This window comes from Myodes glareolus, chromosome 14 (genome assembly GCF_982192425.1).
Source record: "Myodes glareolus chromosome 14, mMyoGla1.1, whole genome shotgun sequence".
NCBI lineage: Eukaryota > Metazoa > Chordata > Mammalia > Rodentia > Cricetidae > Myodes > Myodes glareolus.
In genome coordinates this window covers 67,590,911-67,615,616 of record NC_142039.1, presented here as the reverse complement: position 1 = coordinate 67,615,616, position 24,706 = coordinate 67,590,911, and the positions used below count along the sequence as shown (strand labels likewise).

Genomic DNA, 24,706 nt, shown 5'->3' with positions numbered 1-24,706 from the left:
TTGATGGAATCTGCTGTCTGCCTTCACACCTGAGAACTGCGTCTAACCCAAACCCAAAGAAGGCTCCATCCTGAGGCTGTGGCCATGGGCTGAGTGCCATCCACTGAACAAGGGACCCTTCTCCCGGGGTCAGAAAGTTGGGTAACAGCAGCCATTGACATAAGAGTGTCCGATGGCATGCCAATGTCCTGTGAGAGTGGGAGGAGGAATGTGAAGACCTATTGAGGAGGCCAGAGGGGTGTGAACTCAAATTCTACGTTCTTTCGCAGCAGATGGTTCCTGATGTTCCTCAACTGCAGCAAAGCATGTCCAGGGTCGTGATGAGACAAAGCATGCCAACCCCCTGGAGAGCACTTCCATGCACCCCAGAAAATGGCCCTCTCTCCCTTCCAGGACTTGCTCCTGGATTCCCCTCACTCAATCCAAAGAGGGCAATGGAACCCACCCACTTCCCAGCCCTGGCTTTATGAATCTGAAGCAGAAGAAAAGGCCTGCCCCAGTGAACACTCACACACCCAAAATGAGAGAATTAGGTGACCCCACAAGCAAGATGGTCAGTGTCACAGGCCATGTGTCCCATGTGAGGCCATATGAGAATCACACGGTGGTCAGGTTCAGGAGTGTGTTGCCGTGCAGTGGCTGGCAGGTGATACCATGGCCTCCACGCCATAGCAGTTGGAAGATTATTTGACCACTCTCAGAATGACTCTCAGCTCCACGGTGATCTGGAGTCAAGACCTGCTACCCAGCACAGAATACACCTAACCACACCTCAGCAGTTCCTTGGCCACCCTTTGCCCTTCAGAAAAGAAATCCAGTGTCGCCTTTCCCTCTGGTTTGGGGAGGATGACTTCAGCCACCTCACCTCCCCTTCTCTTCTCTTCTCTTAGGCAGAAGCTGAGTCAGGAGGAGGCTTCAAAAAACACATCTGCTACCAGAAGCAGGCACATAGCAGAATTACCATTCCATTCAGTGGCGTGATCTCCACAGATGAACGCCATTGCTGACTCAGGTAGCTGATTCCTGCCTAGAAGGTGCCCAGGAGAACACTACAGACACCTCACCCAGCACCCCACCCAGCAAGGATCTATACAGCACCCCTGACTGACGTCTGCAGCCACATGGTGACCAATAAGCTTGATCCCTATGGCATTGGGCACAAAGTAGTCCCACAGCTGCTGGCCTTGTGGAAGCAATGCTGGGCCCCAGGTCTGTAGGTCCCACCTACTTACCTTGCCTCGGTGTTGCAGAAAAATCTCAAAAGGCTAGTCAAAATGACGGCCAAGAAATCCCTCGGTAGGATAGAAACATTCTAGCTGTTTCCAGAATCCTGGGACAGGGGACTAGCACCTTTGGTGCTTAGAGGAAGGAAACTGTGCAAACAAAGACATCTTACCAGATCACCCCAAGGTTGGGTCAAGCAGAAGGTGTCGGGGGCACCAGCAAAGAATGAGTCTTCTCTCTCTCTCTTCTCTCTCTCTCTCTCTCTCTCTCTCTCTCTCTCTCTCGTGTGAGTAAAATATTTTTCACTTTTTTAAAATTAATTTTTATTGAGCTCTACATTTTTCTCTGCTCCTCTCCCCTCCCTGCTTCAACCCTCCCCCAAGGTATCCATGCACCCAATTTACTCAGGAGATCTTGTCTTTTTCTACTTCCCATGTAGATTGGATCTATGTAAGTCTCTCTTAGTGTTCTCATTGTTGTCTAAGTTCTCTGGTACTGTGGTTTGTAGGCTGACTTTCTTCGCTTTATGTTTAAAAACCACCTATGAATGAGTACATGCGATAATTGTCATTTTGTGTCTGGGTTACCTCACTCAAAATAATGTTTTCTAAATCCATCCATTTTCCTGCAAAATTCAAGATGTCATTATTTTTTCTGCTGTGTAGTACTCCATTGTGTAAATGTACCATGTTTTTCTTAACCATTCTTCAGTTGAGGGGCATTTGGTTGTTTACAGGTTCTGGTTATGACAAACAAAGCTGCTATGAAAATAGTTGAGCACATATCCTTATGGTACGATTGAGCATCCTTTGGGATATATACCCAAAAGTGGTATTATTGGGTCTCGAGGAAAGTTGTTTCCTAATTTTCTGAGAAATCACCACACTGACATCCAAATGGGTTGTACCAGTTTGTATTCCCACCAGCAATGCAGAAGTGTTTCCTTTTCCCCACAACCTGTTCAGCATAAGTTGTCTTCAGTGTTTTTGATCTTGGTCATTCTTACAGGTGTAAGATGGAATCTCAGAGTTGTTTTGCTTTGCATTTCTCTGATGACTAAGGATGTTGAACATTTCCTTAAGTGTCTTTCAGCCATTTTAGACTCCTCTGTTGAAAGTTCTCTGTTCAGGTCTGTATTTCATTTTTTTTTATTGGATTATGTGTTCTTTTGGTGTCCAATTTCTTGAGTTCTTTGTATATTTTGAAGATCAGATCTCTGTCTGATGTGGGGTTAGTGAAGATCTTTTCCCATTCTGTAGGCTGTCATTTTGTCTTGCTGACCATGTTCTTTGCTTTACAGAAGCTTTTCAGTTTCAGGAGGTCCCGTTTATTAATTGTTTCTCTCAGTGTCTGTGCTGCTGGGGTTCTATTTAGGAAGTGGTTCCCTGTGCCAAAGCGTTCAAGTGTACTTCCCACTTTCTCTTCTATAAGGTTCAGTGTGGCTGGCTTTATGTTGAGGTCTTTGATCCATTTGGACTTGAGTTTTGTTCATGGTGATAGATATGGGTCTATTCTCATTCTTCTACATGTTGTTATCCAGTTATGCTTGTTAAATATGCTTTCTTTTTTTCATTTGATATTTTTTGCTTTTTTTGTCAAAAATCAGATGTTCGAAGATGTGTGGATTGATATCCAGGTCTTTTATTTTGTTCCTCCTATCTGTTCTTGTGCCAATACCAGGCTGTTTTCAGTATGGTAGCTCTGTAGTAGAGTTTGAAGTCAGGGATTGTGATGCCTCCAGAAGTTCTTTTATTGTACAGGATTATTTTGGCTATTCTGGGTTTTTTGCTTTTCCTTATGAAGTTGAGCACCGTTCTTTCGAGGCCTGTGAAGAATTTTGCTGGGATTTTGATGGGCATTGCGTTGAATCTGTAGATTGCTCTTGTTAAGACTGCCATTTTTACTATGTTAATTCTGCCTCCCCAAGAGCACAGGAGAGCTTCCCTTCTCTACAGCCCCACCCTGCCTTTGCACCCCAGGATAGGAGCAGGTTTGCAAAGAGCATCCTGCTGATGAACCCGGCACACGTGGGAACCCACCAGGAAGAAACTCTCCTCTCCTCATGGATACCTATAGAGGGCATGAGGACCAAAGTGCTCACAGGAACCCTGTCAGGTACTCATCCCCTGCACCCACAAACTCTCCTCTTCTGGGGAAGTTTGTTCCTGCTTGTTCGTGGCCCCTGTCCCCACCGAAAACACTCATCCCTTTCCTCCAAGCTGCCTAACTGGAATCTCCTCTGAACAGACAGTCCCCTTCTTTCCTTCCTGTGCCCCATGCCCTTCCCCATCCAGCATTCTTCCTTTTCTGCCTTCCCCACATCCCATCTGTCCCTCTCTCCTCTCTCCTCCCTTTAAAGCCGACCATCTTTCTGCTAGGCTTACACAGTTTCTGCCATCGTTAGTGATATCAGTGAGAATGAGGCGACAAGCTGGGGAAGGTCCCTGAGTCCAGTGAGACACTCGGCTCTCTCACTGTGGGTGTTTCATCCCCAACACACTGCAGAGGCTGGAGAAGCGTAGGTTCATAGGTGGAAGCCATGTGAACCACACCCTTCTCTGGACAACAGTACCGGAGACACAGAGAACTAAAGGAGGAGGAACTGTTAGCTCAGACCCAACAGCTAGAGGAGGGGTGGAGGAGCTTGCGCCCTGATTCCCAGGGGCGGCTGACCGGTAATCGGTATTTGAACAGACAGCCTCCTGGAGTTCGGGCCTGTCTCCCTCTTGTAGCTCTCAGTCCAGATCAGGCTGACCCAGCCAGCCCTGTGGCTTGATGACCACAGACCTGGGGCTGTTTTCACCCCCTGAAAGGAGACACAGGCAAAGGACTCTGTTAGGACATTGACACCGAATGGACTATAGCACCGAACTAGCCCGCTGTACCATACATAGCCCTCCACCCCACTCCTCACTCCAGAACCTACGCTCCATTTCGCCAAGCCCTTCTCCCACCCTCCGCAGCCCCTGGTCACAGTCTCTGCTGTCTGCTGCTGGCACAACTTGCCCAGGATCCACATAAGGGGGATGCAGAGAGAAAGTTCCTTCTAAGGGTCATCTTAGGGTCTGTGCACCTTTGCATGGGTGCAGCCTGCCAGTGGAAAGGGGCCTTTAAAAAACAACGATCAAGTGCACAAGTGAATGTTGGAGGTCACACCTAGGCTGCATTTCCTGTGAGACATTTTCCTCTCCTTGTTGTCTCTTACCTGGGAAATGTGCACTTTTTCTATGAAATAAAGAGGCAACAGCATTGAGTATGACGCCTCTTTTCAGCTCTTTCTAGTCGTGTTGGAGGCTAGGGGTGCCACCTACGGCTGGTGATCACTGATGATAGGACCCAGTGATGGTTCCTCAAGGGATCCACCCCTGTCATTTTCATTTTTGATTTTCCCATCCTGGGGAGGGTCCATGGAGGCTATATCATCAGGTGATGTCCCACTGAATCTCCAATCAATGCTAATCCCCTTAGTGCTATGGGTGCTGTTGGCATCCATGGGCTAGGTTATAAGGCCAGCAGCATAGGAGGGCAGGTAAGTTAGATCTTGAGGAATCCCTGCTCCATCCTTTCTCATTCACCTCTTGCAGTTGGCTCTTCCAAGACAAGATGAAATTAAGAGGGAGAAGTTGGTGAGGGTACTTGTAGGGCTCATGTTTGAATGGCACTTCACAAACTTTCCTGTGTGCCCAAGGCTTAATCAGTATTTCAGTATAGTGAATGCTCCTAGGACATCATTAGGTTTTCTTTTTCCTACAGGCTCCATGACTTCTTGGACTTTAGAGCTCATGGTGCCCATGGCTTCCACAATCTTGGTGACTGGAATTATTGGGATGATTTCTGTGGGGGGGGCTGGTGGCAAAGCTTTGTCACTGAAATATAGCCATAGGTGCCTCATAAGTTGGCCTGTGGTTATCTTGCCCCCAGAACCTACATCGGGCAAGTAAAATATAAGGATTTTCCAGTTTTTTACATGCTTGGTGGCCTCGAGTGTCTGATCAGCTAGTGCAGATCTGAAGGGTTCAGTGCCTTGGAAAATGCAAACCTAGAGACCATAGTGTAAATTAGTATGCCAAGACTCCATGTGTTGATGTTCCCTGGGTCCTCCAAAATCTCCCGTGCTAAATAAGAATGTGTGCAGCCAACCTCTTCCAACATCTGGCCATTGGTGACTTTTATGGCCACTTCCAAGTCACAAAGTGTCATCATTTGAACACTGACTTCATCCCCCATCTATGGGTTCCAGCAAAGATCTCACCTTTCTGGGAGGTCTGCTGTGGGCTTCAAGCATCTCAAGGTTTCTCAGTGGTATTTGATGCTAGGATTGCTCTGGCCCCAGGGAGTCATTTTCTGTGCCTTCCTCAAGGCAGACAAGATACATTGTCAGTCAGCCACCATCACTTGAACAAATCTCCAAACTCAGCTTGCTGGCAGAGGAGATTTCTTCGGGCTCACGGTTTCAGAGGCTTCAGCTCATGCTCCACTCTTTCCAGTGCTTGGGGACTGGAGTGAAACATTGTGGCCAGGGCATACAGCAAAGCAGAGTCACTTGACTTCACAACCAGGAAACAAAAGGAAGAGAGAGAGAGGGAGAGAGGTGGGGGGAGAGAGAGATCACATGAAACATTGGGATTCTACAGTTCTTGTCCAGAGAACTCCCTCAATGACTCCAAAATCTCTCACTGGACCCCCAACCCCCAAGAACTCCCCACATCCAAAGAGCATCAAGTTGGTACAGACAACACCAATTTTTCAATACTTGGGCTGGATGAGATATTCTATATTTGATCTATACCAGTGACTCGAGGGAGGCTGGGTGAGATGCCCTGAGCCATTGCAATATACTTGCAGGCAGTCGGGTAGCAGATCTACAGGAGTGTAGATCTACCATGGGTGTGAGACTTGCTGGCACTATCTCCAAGAGACAGGTGGGCTCTTGGCTTGCTCCTCTCAAATTCTTTACCCACAGAATCCTACACAGTTGCCTCTGTAACAGCCAGACCACTTGATTTTCCCAAAACATGAAATCTGAAGTTGCTTGTGCTTTAGACAAATGGGAAAATCAGTTCCATGTGTACACTGGCCATGATCAAAGAGTCGGGACTAAAACTTCCATCAGCAGTGAAAACAGGTTAGTTGAGGGTTCTCCTAGCTCATCCATAGTGCCGATTTCTGCTTGATATGGCTTTCCACTGGGGATCATGAGTTGCTGAGTCAGAGGACAGTAGCCTGTGTGTGGTTCCTGATGCCTGGGGGTGGAGAAAATGTCTGTTTCTTAAACTCTCTATTCCCAGGACAGGCATTGCTTCAGGCCCCACTGAGTTCAATAAGACAGCTGGCGCCATAGTGTTGGCCTCTTCACTGGGTCAGAAAGCATGAATTAAGAAACAACACTTGCATTGGCCTGGGGATAATCCTAGGGACCCATCCCCATTCCAGTTTACCCCCTGCAAGGAATAGGGATACTTAGCAGCACTCTCAGCCCCCCTAAAGACAAGCATCAGAAAGACACTGGCGTTGAGTCAAAACCTTGCACAATGGGGTTGGAACAATCCACACACACAAGTAGCTGGGTTTTGCTGCTTTCATGATTAAAGAAAGTTGATTGGGTGAGCCCACTTGACCTGATACTATAGGAACACAAGGTCAAATGAAACTCAGCAAGTGTCTGCAGAAGAGTCGGGCCCCAGTTCTAGTCCTGCCTGGGGCTAGCCTCTGAGCCGGGGCTAGCCAAGTGTAGCCTCCCAGCCCCTGCTTCTCACAGCACTTGGTCGTCCTGCCCTTGCAGTACCCACTGTGATTATCAGCTCCCCTAAAGTGGGCTCTCAGCTGCTCATGGCTTTGACACTCAAGTTCTGAGCCATCCCCAATTTAAAGGGACAGATCTCCTACCCACAAGTGGTACTCATCAGACTCTTGCCAGGTGCCTGGGCGCTTGACAAAACAGAGCACACAGAGTGGTCCCCATCTTGTCTCCAGTGTCCTTGACCTTCTCCAGAGAGGACAAGACAGGAAGTGGAGGCTCCATTCTCACAGTTCTGGGGACAGACCCTGCTCCTTTGCACTGGAAGCTAACTTACACAATAGAATTTTTCTCTAGCCAGGCTTCCCCCTAGTGTACACGTCACCTCAAAGCCCTGGTCTTTTGTCCTTTGTCACTAATTGTTTGCTATTCTGAGCAACTGCCAACAACCCCCAAGGAACATGGCTTTTCACCAGGCAGGATCCCATGAACCCCAAATTTATGTCAGTAAGTGATGGAGAAGTTGTTCGACCGCTGCACCTGGATCCTACCAGCATAGAGCCCATGTGGGAGAATGAAGGCCTTTGCTGCCCAGTGGAGAATTGTGTTCAGAACAGCAACCGGGTCCAATGTAAGAAGAGGCTCTGGAGACTTCTTAAGCAGGAATGCCTCTGTCATAGGGAAGACATACTTGCCCAAGGTTCAGATTTGTGGGTCCCAAAACGCCGCCCATAAATGACGTGGTAACCGTACAGATTTTGGTGAATTGCATTGCCAAGATACCTCCCTCAACAACACTGTGTCTGTGCATGCTCTGTTCCTTCATGCTGTGACAAAATGCCTCATGCAAGGAGGTTTATTTTGGCTCCCAGTTTGAGGGGATACAGGCCATGACTGTGAGGAAGTCACAGTAGGAGGCAGGGAAGGCATGGTAGTAGGGACAGGAAGCCAGCTGCTCAGAATGTGGAGAACAGAGTCTCAACAGGAAGCGGTGCTGTGTTATAAGAGCTCAAAAGCCTGCCCCTGGTGACTCATTTCCTCTAGCCGGGATCTACTTCCTAAAGGATCCACAACCTACCAAGCAGCACCTCCACATGAGGACCAAATATTCAAACACATGAGCCTGGCAGACAGTTAGGGCCACATAGTAGCCCCCTTCCCTATCTTTGCCTCTCTAATTTAGATGCAGTACATTGCTCCACTCAGGGGCTCAGGGCTCCCCTACAACACAGTTGAGCCACTAGATCAGAAGACCAAAGAATATATTTTGAATTAACGCAGCCCATGGTAGCACACTGTAACATTTGCCAAGTAGAGCCGAGAAGTCTTTTGGGAGGGAACACCCTTACCCCAGTGCCTCCCACTGGAAGCAAGTTCTGTGGAGGGGAACACACTGCGTAGGGTCCAGCCTGCAGGCCAGTCACATCCTCCAGGGTGTCTCATGTCTCCACCCACCAGTCCTTTCCCAGGAATGATTCATCCCGTGATTAGTCCAAAAAACCAGAGACACGAGAGTGCAGAAGGGGCTCTGTGGATCCGCTACTTGCCAAAGCGGGGCGGCATCCAGAGCGTCACCTGCGCACTAGGGCAGGCTGCACCCAGGGGGCTTGCAGTGTGAAGTGGAATTGGGATTCACTCACTGGTTTTGTAGGAAAAGCAGAAGAGACAGTTCCCCTCAGAGGCCTGCTTGACAAACATCCCTCAGACCTGCTGCTTAGCCACAGCCAGAGAGCAAGCTGCAGCGCCCAGGAGAATACCGCCTGAGTACCTGTCATTTCCTCTTCTGGCAGCAAGAAAAAAAGGGGAGGAGGAGCACCCTAAGTGCCTCCAGGCAGCACAAGTATGCCGTGTGTAGTCAAGGGCCCATGCTGTTAGCAACAGGAGAGACATTTTGTACTGGCCTGAGTTAAGAATGGCTCAGCCCACTCCTGTTCTGGGAACACTTTGGTCAGAGCACAAACCCTTGGGCCCTGTCAGCGCCGCTTCACTAGGAGTGGGCACCATCTTCCTCACAGGAGTGTCTGCTGTGCTCTGCAAAGTCTGAGAGGAAAGGGGGTGTTCTGGTTCGGGCTCCAACTTCCTTTCCTTTCCAAAGCCCTAGGAGTCGCTTCGTGTTTTATGTTCTGTGTGTATGTGTATGATGTGTGTATGTGTGTGTGCATGGCCGTGTATGTATAAGTGCATGAGTGTATACATGTGCATGTATATGTATGTACATGCACTTGCATACAAGCATTTGTACGCATATTCATGCTTGTGAGTACAGGTGTGCAAGAGCCATGAGACATGTGATATCAGAGGACAACCTTGGTTGTTAGCCCTCACCATCCACACCTTGTCTGAGGCAGACTGTCTTGCTATACCGTCAGCACTACGCTCACCAGGCTGACCGGCCTGAGAGCTTCAGGGGACCCTCCTGTCTCTCCTGTCTGAACACATAAGCACTGCTCTAACAAATACCTACTGCCGCTTCAAGACTTTATGTGGATCCTGGTGGTCCAAACGCAGGCCCTTACACTTGAGTTGTGAGTTTGCTACCCACTAAGCTGCCTCCCCAGACTAAAGACCTAATGGTTCTGGTTTGTACCCCGGCACATGGCCTGGACCTCAGTGCGTCCCCTTCATCACTTTCTCTTTCATCACGGCACCTATGACTCTTCCCTATGTCTGTCTCCATTCTCCGGTGTCCCCGCTGCCTCCTCGTGTCTTCCCTCGTATCTGGATGAGATGCTGGAGCTTTCCCAAAGATACTCCGGGGCTCTTCCAGATGGGAAGTCTCTGAGAGCTTTTTTGTCCCCAGAGTCTTTCTGAGGTCTTCCTCACTCTTTGCTGCCCTTCTCTGTAAGTGAGGATCTCTCTCTTCTCTCCTAGCGTCCTGCCTCAGTGAGAGTAACCTGACCTCATTTCCTGAAGACTACAAGCAGTGTAGACCTCAGTCTTTCTCTTGCACAGAGCATGGTCTACAGAGTGAGTTCCAGGACAGCCATGGCTACACAGAGAAACCCTGTCTCAAAAAAAAAAAAAAATTTTTTTAAAAATGAACTATGCTCCTCTAGAGCTTTCTAGACTTCTCCTCCAAGAAAAACCATTGGAAAGACTCTGAATTGGCCCCACTCAGAGAACAACCAATGGCTGAATTCCAGACCGAGAAGCACCAGGGCTGCTCAGTCCTTCCTGGAACACTTCAAATAATAGAACTCAGCTAGAGGTCTAAATCTCATCTGTAGAAAAACAGATCCATTGTTTCCTCAAGGACTGATGCTCTTCAGTTTGTGATAAGGTTAAGTCTCCGTTGCCCCAAAACAGCACTGTGTCATGGGGTAACAGGGCATCGGTTGGTCTCCTCATAGTTACAGAACCACCAAGAAGCCACAGCTCACTGCCTCTGGCCAGTATCACAGAAAGGGCCATATAGAGTATCGGTATCTCTGAAAATACACAAATTAAAGCCTAAGGAGGGTTTCTCCTGGTTGTCTATTGCTTTTTACTCCATCTTGAAATCAGATGAAAGAAATAGCTTTTGAAAAGCACCATATGCCAGGAAACATGTGCGTTAATTGGAGTCTTCCAGGTAGCAGCATTGTTCTGTGGCATGTGGAAATGGAACACAGCAAAGGGCAAATGCTCTGTAAGTGAAAAGATAGTACTAAGAACATATGTGTCAAAGGTCAGAGTGAGAGCATTTCAGACGAGGCAATGAAGAGAGAAATTTAGCTAGTAAGATATTTACTGGGATTGACTAAAAGACTGAGGCAAAATAATTTGGGTGGGAGGCTTATGGCTTCCTGTATGCATAACTAGACATGTATAACACTGCCAACTCAAGAGAGACTATGGATGAATGGGAGGCCAAGGGGACAGATTATGACTTGGCTTCCAGGAATGAGAGGGTCTTCAAAATAACTAAGGTATGACTCTAAGCCAGCCAGTCATAAGTTATACAAATTTGAAGCTCTTAAGATCCCAGCATGATTATAGAAATATGGGTCTATTTGCAAATAAGAGGTGTGTGGAGCCAAAAGAACACAATCATATCTGCCCATAACCAAAACTTCAACCTAAATTGAGGTCAACAATGAAAGAATTCACTATCTCACCAAAGAAGAAGCAGGCTTTAGAGTCATTAAAGGGTGACTCATCCCACTATGACACAGTCAACCCACCCTTCTTGGGAATCACCCTCAACATCTTGACTAAATTTGTAGGGTGCTAAAGTAGCAATGGTTCTACAGAGGTCTAGGAGCCCTGTCTCTGGTCAAAATCAATAAAAGGAGGTCAGAAGTCCCTAAGGTCTCTCTTATCAAGAACGAGGAACAAAGTCCAGAAAAGCCACACAGCAGAGGAAGTTGGAACCCATGAAGGGATGTTCCCATCTGACTGACTGGTTTGTACCCCTAGGGCTGGTTGCCAAGTTACGTGAAAGGATGAACCAATCTGGAACCTTGACAAGGACAAATACGGAAGTGGCCATAAAGGAAATTGCTTCATTTCAGGTGAAAACTCAGAGGTAGGAAAAGAGAAGGCCCTAGTTTAATGGTGGTCTTACAGGTTGAACCTGCCAGGGGACTGAGGTGTGGCCAAAGCATAGGAGGAACCAGGAGCTGAGGGCAGATCAGGCTTCACCTGCTGCTCTCATCTATACAGGACTCCACAGAGCATTCATGCAGAGCAGAGAGGCCATTAGTCACCTGAACCATGGGTGTTTTAGTGGCACAGTGCCAGCAGAAGCTAGATTACAGTGACGGCCAAGTGACAGTGAAGTAGAAGACTGGAGACAAGTGCGGGCAGCCCCTGTGGGAACCCCTGCACCTGCAGAGTGAAGGACAGGCAGGCATGCAGAGGTTCATATGTCTGCCACATTTTAATTTTGTAAGAGAGACTTATCATATTTCATAAATCATGGCAGGAACCCAGTAGAGGGAGGGAGAGACCAAGCAGGAAGGAAAAGAGACGGTGGGCAAGGTAAAAGTCCTGCAAAGGTAAGACAAGGGAGCCAAAGTGTGTGGGAGAGTCCAGGAGCTGGCTTTAGGTCAGAAGAAACAGCTCTTCATTCAGCAGGCAGTGAAGAGGGAAGGGTAGGCCCTGCAAGGCTGTGATGGCTAATGTTGTGAAGCTGACAGAATTCAGAGTCTCCTAGGAGACATGCCTCTGGGCGTGCCTGTGAGGGAGCTTCGAGACTGAGTTGAGGTAAGAAGATTACCCTAAAGGAGGGCAGCATCATTCTGCGGCTGGCATCACACACTGCTTGAAAAGGACCAGATTTCTCTCTCCCCTCCTCTCCGCCTCTCCCTTCTCCTTCTTTCCTCTATCTCCTCTTCTTCTTCCTCTCCTCTCTGTCCTCTCTCTTCCTCCCCCACCACTCACTTCTCCCTCATCACTGATGGTGAATGCATTGTGACCAGTCACCTCACACTCCTGTCACCATGCCTTCCTCACCATAATAGACTGCACCCTCAAACCATAAGCCACAGCTGGGAGGGCCCACTGACACTCATCCTGAGAATAGCCAACCAGAGGCAGCTCGGTTCTGAGTCCACAGAGCCTACCAGGAGAGGAAAGAGGTTCAAAAAGCACTTAACTATCAGGAAGGACAGAATTTTTTCAAGAAATGACAAGAGCAAGGAAATCTTGACCCCCTTCTCAAAGCTCTTAAATGATCCCAGGTAGACCAATTAAATTAATTCCAAGACCACTCTGTGATGGAGATTGCTCCTTCCTTCCTGGATCCATTTCCCTCACACCATGCCCATCTTTGTCCATCAGTTCACATTCTAGGAGTCCTCACTGAGCCCAGATGGAGAAGGCATATTTCTGAGGTCTGTGCAGGCTCCAGAAAGTGTGGCAGTTCAAAGGGACATTCTCTCCAGTTGCTGAGTTCCCAGGAAGACAAGCTAAGTCCTCCGGCAGCTTCAAATTCCTAAAGCTTGTGCAGGCTCCTGCAAGGGTTCAACAATTCCTTAAAGGACACAAAATCACTCAAAGAGAACTAGACAACACAAGTGGTCCCTCACCTGAAATATTATTCAGTTCCTTGAAAAAAACAAGTGAAAAATTACAAAGACCACCTAGCTCAGATAGTTTCACCAACAAATGCCAAGAAACATCTAAGGAAGACATGATACTAATTTCCCATACTCTCTTCCAGAAAAAAGAGCTGCCAGATACGTGGTTAGGACTAGGATGAGAAGACAGAGCTTTCGTGACTGAGATAAGGGCCTCTGTAGGAGATCTCAGATCATTAGGTCTGGTGGTGTGGGGCTGCAATTCCAACACTAGGGAGGCTCAGCAAGGGAGATCAGAAGTTCATAGCAAGCCTGGGCTATACAGCAAGACTCAGTCTCAAAACCATGAGATGTTTCTACCCTTGTAGCGCACAAATGAGAAGGAGCCAACTACCAAGCCAATCGTAGCCTTAATTTCTGACTTCCAACTTCCTGAACTGTGAGAAATGCAGGCTGGGAAGACAAATCAAGTGCCTGCCACGCAAGCACGAGGGCCTGCAGTCACACTCTCCAACCTGCATAAAAAGTTTGGCATGGAGGTACAGGCTTGTAATCCCCAGGTTGGGTAGGTGGAATCAGGCTGGGGGCTGGTGCTGGTCAGCCAGTTTGTCCTAGCCAGTGAATTCCAGGTTCGGTGAGAAACCTGACCCAAAAACCAAGCCAAACAAACAGCAAAGAAAAGCAGAGGTGGAGGACCCTCAGGAAAGAGACCTGAGGTTGCCCTCTGGTTTCCACATCCATGTTCACACATGTGCTTGTACATCTGCATGCATAGGCTATTAGGAATACATGCATACACATACACAATCAGGAAAACTAAATAAGTACAATTTTGTTGTCTAGAAGCCATCTTGTGGGATTTTGTCATAGTAGTATAATGAATAAAAGCAGTTGTACCGGCACAAGGTGGCATGGGAACACGTCTGTGCAAAGGTTACAAGAGGTTGAGCAGTGCTGACAGACTGCCCCACCCTGCCTGGATCCTAGGGATCATACATGCTTATCCCCTAGCGTCTCAGCCCTCCCACTCCCCAGGCAGACCAACATTCACAGTTTCTAAACTAAGCTCTAATCAGTAGCTCTTGATCCTGGACACACTAAGCCATAGAAAAAAATGGTTGGTGTCCTGCCTATTTCTGAGAGCTCGGTCCCAGAAACTGGAGCAGAGTAGCACTTCACCAGTGAGCTGTTTGTCAGCTATGTCCCATAAATAATGGCTGTGGGAGCCATGGGGCTAAGGCAAACCAGACCACAAACATCACTTCCTTGGGGACTGGAAGCAACACCCTGAGTTCTCTGAGCCCCTTGTCTCCTGTCTATGAGGGGAAGTCATTGACCTTACCTAGTGTCCCTGAAATTAGATGAAGCTACTTGATTGAGCATGTAACCAAGTTCTCCAAGGGTCCTCCTCCTCTTCCTCCCTCTACTTTTTTCCTCCATGCCCAGATGTGTGACTTCTATGGCTCTGAGAGACTTGGACCCATAATCACACAGAGATGCTCAGAATGTTCCTCGCTGTTGACCTCAGTCCTCACAAGGCAACCTCAATAAGGGCTAATATACTGAAGGTCTTATTGTAGGCTGTCTAGTGACCACTCTTTGCAGTGATGGGCAGAGAGGTAGGCGGCACATGTTTGGTCCCCTGCGCATGTCTGGAAAGGACACAGTGACTGGCATTTGTAAATGAGGGAGGTAAGGATGAGAGAGACTACTGTAAAGCCAAAGACAGGAGGTGTGGAATAGATGAGCTCACGCACATGTGCCTGATAATAACAACTGTCACAAGTCTCTGCAAGAGCCACAACCAGTGAGTGCTGTCTCCCTGGGCTGAAACTTTGCTTTGTTGTGGGTTTATTAGCTGCACCTAAATCTATTGATATTGATCTGTGCAGTCAGCACCCCACCACTCACACCACAGCCTGGTGGTTTTACTGCCACCAAACAAAGTTTTTAACTAAGTCTCTATGGTTCTATTTACAAATAAATACTTGGGAGTTAGATGTTGGGGTGAAAACCTACTAGCTCAGAGGGGCCAAGAAGCAACCAGCTGACCTTCCTTTTTAGTCTGGAGACTCCGCAAGCGACTGTTTCTCCAGCCATCCTGAACCAAAAAGATCACAAAAACTTCAAATCCCTTCCTACTCCGTGCTATGTGTCTCTGTATCTGTCTCCCTGGCTCCTCTGTCCTCTCTATGGCTAATTCCTGCCAACTAGTTGCTAGCTTCACCCCTAATTCAACATTGTCTCAGGATTTCACAGTTCAACTAAATATCCCGTGACAGTGAAGGGCTGACTCCACATGCTTTAACAACTAAGAATCCCATCTCATACAAATCTAGCTAGAGTGCATGGTATTGCAATCCCAGTAAGATGGGATTTTTCTTAGTGAAATCAGACTCATCCATGGCCTCAGTTATATGGACAGGGAAGGTGACCGGCATGGCTGCAAGTTCACAGCCCCACATTGGGCATCATTTTGTAGTTGGAGACTGTGCTTATGTTTCCTGACCACCCAGACCCAAGTAATAACATAAAAACTATATTAATTACAATACTGTTTGGCCAATGATTCAAGTGTATTTCTAGCTAGCTCTTAAATCTTAAATTAACCCATTTCTATTAAGGTTCAGGCATCTTTCTCCTTTGGCAGCTACATGGCACCTTTCTGACTCCACCTTCTTTCTCCCTGCATTCAGTTTAGTTTTTCCACCTTGCTCTTTTCTGTCCTGCCATAGGCCAAAGCAGCTTCTTAATTAACCAATGGTAATAAAACATACTCATATCATACAGAGGGGAATCCCACATCACCTCCACAGCTGCTCCATGTTGATCATGTTTCCCACTAAAACATGGTGTTTACACTGTTGCTGAATGGAGCCAGGAGTATTTCTGTTGGAAATTCTCGCTTCCCCTCCCCCCACAGTGTTTGATGAGAGAAAAAAAGGAAGAATCTACCCACAGCCCTGCTGTTTTGGAAAGACCGCAACTTCCATCTCTTTGGCAACACTCCTGTTTGAGCTCTTTTTATGAGGCTTGAACCTATGACCTCTGGGTCCTGAGTCAACAAAGCCTTCCCCTTCAAGCATCCTGGAGACTAGAGAGCAGAGAAGGGAGAAGGTAAGAATGCCTGTCCCCAACTTCTGAGCTGGCCACCCCTTCTGTAGCCTCTAGCCCATGACCTGGTATAGCAGGCTCTCATTTCTGATGTGTATAGAGGTGCAAGAGTCATACCAGCTTTCTCTGGTATGAGCTTTCTCTCTCAAGATTTCTTTGTGCTGCGAGCATAAAAGTAGCAAACTGGGCATTCCGGGGAAGCTACATCCATTTCATGTGAACAAACATTTTTATTAAAGTACTTTTGAATTGACTGTGGTAGTGCAGGCCTGCCACCCCAACCCTCAAGAGACAGCGCAGGAGGGTCTTTATGAGTTCAGGACCTGTCAGAGCTACATTGTGAGACTCTGTCCCAAAACGATAGATAGATAGATAGATAGATAGATAGATAGATAGATAGATAGATAGATAGATAGATAGATAGATAGATAGACAGACAGACAGACAGACAGACAGATAGACTACTGGGGGGGCATTTTAGCCAGTACAGCGTTTGCTAAACAAGCACAAGTTCACAGATTCTCAGTGCCTACCTAAAAGCGGAGCATGGCAGCACATATCTGTAGCACCAGTGTGAGGGCAAGCGGAGACAGGAGGATCCCTGGGAATCACTAACCAGCTAATCTGAACATTCTGTGAACTTACATGTTGGTGAAAGACCTTCTCTCCAAAAAAGAAACTAAGAAAAAAAGGAAGGAAAGAAGGGAGGGAGGGAGGAAGGGAGGGGGGAGGGAGGGAGGGAGGGAGGAAGAAAGGAAGAAGATAAAAGAGATAAAGGAACAGAGGGAGGGAGGAAAGGGAGGGAGAAGAAAACTGCTAATTGAACCAACTTTCTACCTGAGAAGCCACACTCCATGTGGCCAGAACTAGGTTTCTGTGGTCATTTGTCTTTTCCTTGCATATATTAGACATGCAAGAAGCAATTATTAATGAATGAATGATCATCAACCTATACAGGAGTCTGGTGCAGACCCATATCTGGTTGTCTGAAGTCTGCCTGTCCAGGTTTCATGCCATGGCTCACTATCTGAAGGAATATACGCCTAACGACACCAGATCATCAGTCCACCCCACTCATCTTATTGGAAACACAGGAAAAGGTGGCACCTGAAAGAGAAGGGTGCTGGTCTCTCCAAAGCAGAGGAAGCACCTGGCTTTAGGGACAAGTGGAATGAGACAGAGCTGTGACTTCCAGAGAGTAGGCACTGCTGCTGGCCATCTCTTCCCTGTACCATAGTCCTGCAAACAGAAGTTCCAGTGGCAATCAGCAGAGTGTGAAAGCACTCCACCACTGTCCTGTGCCATGGATGGATCCTCAGGAGCCTTCAAAGAAGGAGACAGATGTACGGCCTGGATAGTTGTGACCAACTGTATGCACCTGGGCGAGCCTTTAGTGGTCCTACACGCTCTCTATTCCAGAAAGAAGGACTTGTGGTCCCAGGTGACTGGACTCAGGATAATATCCCACCCAACCAGGACACAAAAGCAGTTACTGTGTCCCCCATTCAATTGGCATCATCATGAATGAAGTGGTATTGGGGCACGTAATTAAATTCAGAGTGTTCTGGCTTTGTGGAGGTTTTGTGAAAACAGGCACTGGACAGACGGATGGCCAGGAGGGAGGTGGCTCAGCTTCTCCTTCCCTACCCCGCTCTAGAGCATCTTGGTGGCACTGAACACCTGTCGATGATAAATCCGTGGCTTTGTTAAGCCCTAGCCTGGGAGCCTTTGCTTATGCAGGAGCAAGACTGTTGACCTCACAAGTATAACAAATGACCCGATGGGTCCAAAGGCCAGAGCTGACAGCAAACCCTGCCTCTCGCCCCCAAGACAGTCAAGACACCTGAAGTCAGGCCTGTCTGCACACATCAGTGATGATGCGGACGTTCTGGGTGGTTGCATCCCTGCAGGGTCTCTTTATTGCCTGGATTTCTTTCTTTTGAAACATGGTCTCATGTAGCCTGGGCTGGTCTCGAACTCACTTTGATAGCTAAGGGTGACCTTGAGATCTTAATCCTACTGCCGTCACGATTCCAGTGCAGAGATCCCCGGCATGAGCACTGTACAGTAACCGTTCCTACAACCCCAGCCCAGACACTTTTTTGGGCTGGGGTTGTAAAATTTGCACTAAGACAACTTTCAGAGCCTTGGAGTCGCTGCTGGCCCCTCTGGTGTGTGGTCACTTCCACCTTGACCTCTCCAGACGTGGCTGCTTTATCCAGATGGTCTCTCATCTTGAAGTACCCATGAGAAGAGAAAATTCCCAACAGCAGTTACATAGAGGAGTAACTGCCGATTATAGGTTCCACCATGTGGTACTAAGTGTCGCGGCTGCATGGGGCCCACTCAGGTCTCTTTTGAGCCTCCAACCTGTCCAGTCCAACCAAACAGCAGCAACATTCACTCCCTGTTCACGTTTTCCTCACCAAATTACCTTCTCTGCGTGTTACTGTTCTACATCAGCCCCACTTCCCAAAGGATGATTGGTAGGGAAGCTGAATAACCTGCAAGTGGAGACCCAACATTCCCCCACTAAATGTCCCTCTGGCCCCAGCTCCATTGCCTCTGACCTTGGTAAGAGGTCAAAGGATGTCATGACAGAGAAGGCCATCAGGGGGATCTGGAGAGCCAGTCCAGGCAGACAAGAGGATGGGAGGCGGGTGGGCTCAGCAAAGAAGCTGTGCGCATCTTCCAGGAGCTACCACGCTATCAGCTCTCCCAAGAGCTTGAGTTAGAACAGCTGCTGTTAAGTGTCCTCATGAAGAGTGGAGGCTCTGCTGACACCAGCAGCAAGCAGCTGGATTCTCTCACCCGTGCACGCCTGGATGGGACAGCAGAGCTGTCATCTGCCACAGGAACAAGTAGGGCGAAGTGTAAATGTGGGAAGCGTCCTGTCACAAAGGCCCTTTCACAGGGACAGTGATGGATGGAGTGGCAGGGCTCCAGGAGCCAGACACTTCCTTGCAGCATTGACAGCAGGCACAGAAAACCCCAAGGCCGCCTCGCCACACGAAAGTCAATATACTCTCCCGCCAGGAAGCCTGCACTGTGTGAATGCATTCCCCAGCCCGCGCTTCGGCTATGAAATTATGCTTCTAATTTTAGCTAAGTACAACCACACAGTGAAATCAAAGATCTTTAAGTAGCTTAAAACTCATGGGCCTGGTGCCCAAACCTTCCCTACATCATAGAGGAAGTCATTGTCTACTTTAAAAGATTACTTTCTGGTACTTATTTCTGTAAATCTGTGTAGTGTGCTATTCTACACTCTCTGATTAGGAAACATAATAGCGTAGTTTCTGCTAGGGTAGGGGAGTTGTGCTCTCACGTTCCCCCATCTCCCTGTACCCTCTTCCCGCAGAGTCTGCACTGGTAAACTGAGGCAGATTGTTCATGCTGAGCCCAGGGTCCTGCTACCAGCATGCCCCCTGTCTCACACAGCCTTCATACTGGTTTGTTTTTCCAGGACTCAAGAGCGCTCTTATATTTTCATTCATTCAGTTTTCCATGCATTTCCTGCTCACATTTCAAAAAGTTAACATGGTTGTTAAATGCCTAAAAAACTTTCCAAGTGTTCAAATATCTTTTCTTTCTGTTGGAGATTTGTGATCCTTCCTCGCCCCACGTGGGTTTGGGCCTCTCCTTCAGGGATTTGATTTTACAGTTTCTTCCTTGTTTTATTACAGTATATTACACATTAATTTAAAAGGAAGATTTCATGGGAAAGATAAAAAGAACATAGTTTGATGATAGATAAATGGTAGATAGATTGATTTTGATAGATATGTCATAGATAGATTATGAATGAGAGATAATAGGTAAATAGATGGTAGGTGATTGATATATAAATAGATGAAGGCTAGAAGGATGAGAGTAGGTATTATTTTCATGCTTAAAAATATATTATCTTAGCAGGGTGGTGGCTCATGCCTTTAAAGCCAGCACTTGGAAGGCAGAGGCAGCTGGATCTCTGAGTTCAAGGCCAGCCTGGTCTACAAAGCAAGTTCCAGGACAGCCTGGACTATTACACAGAGAAACTCAGAGAAGAGTAAAGGAGAATATGAATATATATAGTCTTGACCAACACCTAGCAATTCTCCTTTACCCTCATACTGTTCTTTCCCTGTGGGTACATTGCCATCGGACCTCTAAAACCACGTTTTCTAGGTCTCTGGCCCCTGCTTACTTCTCTTCTATGACATACCTGCTTTGCCTTTAGATTTGTCATTCTAAGTCTTAGTTTTCGAAGAGATGTTCTCCAGGCATCTAGTGGCCCTCAGCTGTACATTCCTAGTTCAAAGAGAAGTATTAAACATTATTCAGAACCGGAACAGGTAGGCATCAGGGCTAGGCTTCTAGACCGCTAGAAAGAGACCCAGGTTCTGGTGAGGAGGCATCTGATGGCAGCCCATTGTTGCTGGGGACTGTTATCTTTCCAGTATCCTCCCAGGAGAAGGCAGGGAGGCCTGGCTACTGTATGGACATAGTGAGAGCCAGCTCTTTATCCACTGTTCTCAACCTATTTGCTGTCCCACCTACATACGGGTAAATGTCACTACATATAGGCTGAATGGTGCCCTCCACATCAATTCTCAAAATTAAAGTCCTAACCCTAATGTGTCAGAAGACGGCTACAATCAGAGTGGGGTCACTGCATGTGCAGTTAGTGAAGAAGGGGTCACCTGGCAGGGCCCTCAATGTGATTCCTGTCCTTACAGAAGGCACGCTTGAACATATACACACCAAGTTCAGAGGGCACTGGAGAGATACACAACCACTAGAGGTTAAAATATAACCATGTAAAGATGGAAAATACACAGAGAATCTTGATACTGTATACTGTTATGCTCTCTTTGAATTGTTTAAATGCTGAGGAAGGAGCAACAGCTGCTAAAAGATATCTGTTTATAAATGCTGCAGAATTAATCCAAGATAGGTATTTTGAAAATACCTTGGCTTCAAAATTGAAGTCAAAAGGTATGTTACTTTGGAGAAGAGATTTTACTTTTGTTTCCACAGAAAATGAGAGGCTCTGGATTTATTCAGAGTTAAGAAAAATCATCTTTGACCAAGGGAGACCACCTGAGCAATCTCCGGTAGGAACAAATGGCCCAGATGTCTGAGTTCTTCATCCAGAACAGGTTCAAGACTGCTGCCTGAGATGATCAAGACTCACAGGATACTTCAGTCAGGACTTGATCATAACTCTAAATTTTCTTTAGGTCCCCATAAGATTATCAGCGCCCCCAACCAGCTGGAAGTAGCTGGAATACTACACCCACATTCCCAAAAAATGGACTATGGATATTTTCCTTTTTTTAAAAAAAAAAAAAAAAAAAGAGGGGGAAGTGGTGTGGGAGAATTGTCTGTATTCTGTCAATCATGTTTTAAATAAATGCTGATTGGCCAGGCAGGAGATATAGGCAGGAAAAACAGACAGGAAGTGGAAATGATGCAAGGACAGCAGGAGAATTCTAGGGAGGAGGAAGTTGATTCCTCCCACTCCTGTCCATACCACTGAGCAGCAGGATGTGATCTGCCCCGCTGAAAAAGGTACTGAGCCACATGGCTAAAATAGATCAGAAAAATGGGTTAGCTCTTAACCAATCTTAACTCAAGATGTGAGAGTTAGCTAATAAGTAGCCTGACCTAATGGGCCAATCAGCATTATAACTTATAGAGATCTGTGTGGTTGATTTTCTCTGGGGCCTGCTGGCTGTGGGGTACCTGGTGGGGACAGAAAACACAAACAAGCAGGCCCTACATGCTACAGCACAGTGCACCATGGTGGTAGTCTGTGTCATAGAGAAAGAGGAGGGGCCAGAGAAGCCCAGGATCTCCCTTAAAGGACACATGACCAAGTGACAGCTTTCCTTCCAAAGGGCTCTATCTCCTAAAGGTACTAACACTCCAGAATGAAGCTATGAGGGGACCAAACCCCTTTAAATACATGGGCCTTATGTGAGGCCTGCCCCTTTCTGAATGGACATGGAGGAGGAGCAGATGGGGAGGGGGTAGATGGGTAAGAGGAGCGGGACAGGAGGAAAAGAGGGGGGAGAAACTGGTTAGTATGTAAAACAAATGAAAAAATGCTATTTAAATTTTTTAAATTCCTGGAAAAAAAATAAATAATAAATAATAAACAAACAAAAATGTTATTTAAATAAAAAAATCTTGGAAAAAATAAAATAATAAATAATAAGAAAGCAAATAAACAGTAAATGGGCCTTTGGGGCTCTGCAAGCTATAAGTAGTGTAGTTCACCAGTCTCTCCCTACCTGGACTTTCCTTGGGGTTTTGCCAATCCAAACCTCCCATGGTTTAGTTAGAAGCCTCCCCTGAGACTTTGGCTGGACAGCAGGCAGCCCTTGTCCACCAGATTGTCATAGGTGGACACCTTCCCACAGACAGAAAAGACGGCTAGGGTGAGTTTATGATAATCCAACATGTGATGAGAGTAACATTTCCTGCTTGCTAGGAAGGTGCAACACACCACTCAAACCCCTCAGTTCTCCCACCCAGGAAGTGGAATCTGCCCCTGCCCTTCAGGGTGGGCATGAATTTCTGAACACTTCTGAGAGATCTGTGAAACGATAAATATAATCACCTGGCAGCAGAGAAGCTGAGCAGACAGCCACCGAACCAAGAGAGGGAGGTGAAGACTGCCAAGAAGTCAGCTGGCTCTTCCACCTGCTCCGAGGGTGAACTAGAGAGAGGGCCCGTGTCTGCGGTCCTCTCCCCAAATCCACAAGTGCAACTCAGTCTGAGAAACTGCCAAGCATGCTCGTCTGGAATGGAATCTCACAGAACCACGGGCCAGAACTTTCTCCACAGTGCTAAGGGTATGGAAGAGAAGAGAAAACACTTTGCCCTGCTGCAGACTGGTCGAGACCCCAGCCTCGAGATGACCTACTGCAAGTATGGAAGCCTTTAGGGCAAGCAAACGGAAAACCTCAAAAGAGTTTGCAGTTCAGTCTGTAGGATTTCCCAACTAGAAAATCCTCAGACATTTACCTTGGTTTGGTTTCATGTGTGCACATGCATGCGGGTGCACATGTATGTGGAGGGCCGAGGACAATGTTGGGTGCCAACTCCTTTGCCACAGGATCTTTCAGTCACCTGAAGCTCACCAATTAGGTTAGTCTAGCTGGGCAGTGTATCCCAGGAAATGACACACAGCACCTGGCTTTTCTTATGTGGCACTAGAGACCAAAATCAGATCCTCAGCCTCTCCAGGCAAACACCTGACCAACTGAGGTACTCCTCTAGCCTCTTTTTTTTGAAGTTTATATTAGCATATATTAATTATATATTGTCATGGGCTTCACTATGAGATTTTCATACATGTATATAACATATTTTGATCATAATCACCCCCCCTTTTCCTCTCCCACTGATCCCCTTTTCCCAAATAGTCCCCCCTCTACTTCCACGGGGATTTGTTTGTTTCTAGTGAACCAGAGAGTTTAATGAGGGTTACTTACAGTAGCGTGGGCGAGAATTATTTACAGAGCACAAGCAGTTTACTTGGGGGCTACAGCACTGAAGAAAATCTCTCTCTCTCTCTCTCTCTCTCTCTCTCTCTCTCTCTCTCTCTCTCCCAACTGTAAGGTAAATGCCTTTAGACCGTTGGGGAGGGGTTGGGCCTTGTAAGCCCCTCCCCCTCCAGGATGGAATGCTGAAGGGCTCAATTTGTTCAAGTCTTGTACAAGCAGGCCCAGCAGCTGAGAAAGCAAAGCACACAGTTTTGAGCGAGATGTCTCGACACTGAGGAAAGCTGGGTGAAGTCTCCGTGCAAACACACACACACACACACACACACACACACACACACACACACACCTGCAAGCTCTGTTCTTCAGTACTTCCACAAATTAAAAAGTATTTTCATAATGTAATGATGAGAAATGACCCTGAGACGCTGGTCCTCCCTCCCCCTCTTGACAGTTGAGCTGCCCCTCCCCCACAACCCAGCCCCATTTTTCTCCTTCACACCCCCACCTGCCCCAGGGCTTCCTGCCCCTGCTATGAGCTCTATGGGTACATGTTTGCTTGTAGGTGCAGAGCCTCTGGTGCCCCCACAAACCCTTTTGTGAGCATCTTTCACAGGGGGAAGACCTACATGACATGCAAGAGCAGCAGGGTCCTCTATCCTGCTCCCCCCGACTCAGAGACTCCACTCTGCCTCTCTCCTGGAAGGGTCTCCGGCCATCAGCTATCAGCTTCGCTCCTCCTGGGTTGTTTCCTGCCTGTCAGCTGGGCCATGGTATTCGCTGGTATGCCCATTTCTTATTTGTATCTCCTCTGTACAGACCCCTAAGCTTCATGAAAGCAGGGGTATCCCCTCTGTCTTCCCGGGACGCCCTCACTCTGCCTTATACAGGGCTTGTGCTATGGATGCCGGAAGATATGCTGAGTGAAAACATGTCAGTGGCCAGGGCTAAAGGACCCTGTCGTCTCTCGTGTCCTCTCTATACAAAGCTTAGTCTGAAATCCCTCCTAGGGTCAAACCTGGAGTCAAGAAAATATTGACCAAGTGGAGGGATCTGAACGCAGACTGTCTGTGTGCACGTGTGGTTCCTGAGTGTGGCACATGATGTGTGTGGAAAGTGGGGTGTGCCTAAGGAAA

At 47.4% G+C, this 24,706-nt stretch overlaps 1 long non-coding RNA gene across 1 annotated transcript; it reads right to left on the bottom strand.

Annotated features, from left to right (window-relative positions):
• Positions 1–1,566: 1,566 nt before the first annotated feature.
• LOC146892085 (uncharacterized) lies at positions 1,567–23,673 on the bottom strand. Its single transcript, XR_015004980.2, has 5 exons — positions 23,562–23,673; positions 22,685–22,913; positions 20,282–20,367; positions 5,477–5,771; positions 1,567–4,030 (listed from the first exon to the last, which is right to left on the bottom strand). It is a non-coding gene; the product is annotated as an uncharacterized LOC146892085 (long non-coding RNA).
• Positions 23,674–24,706: the final 1,033 nt, after the last annotated feature.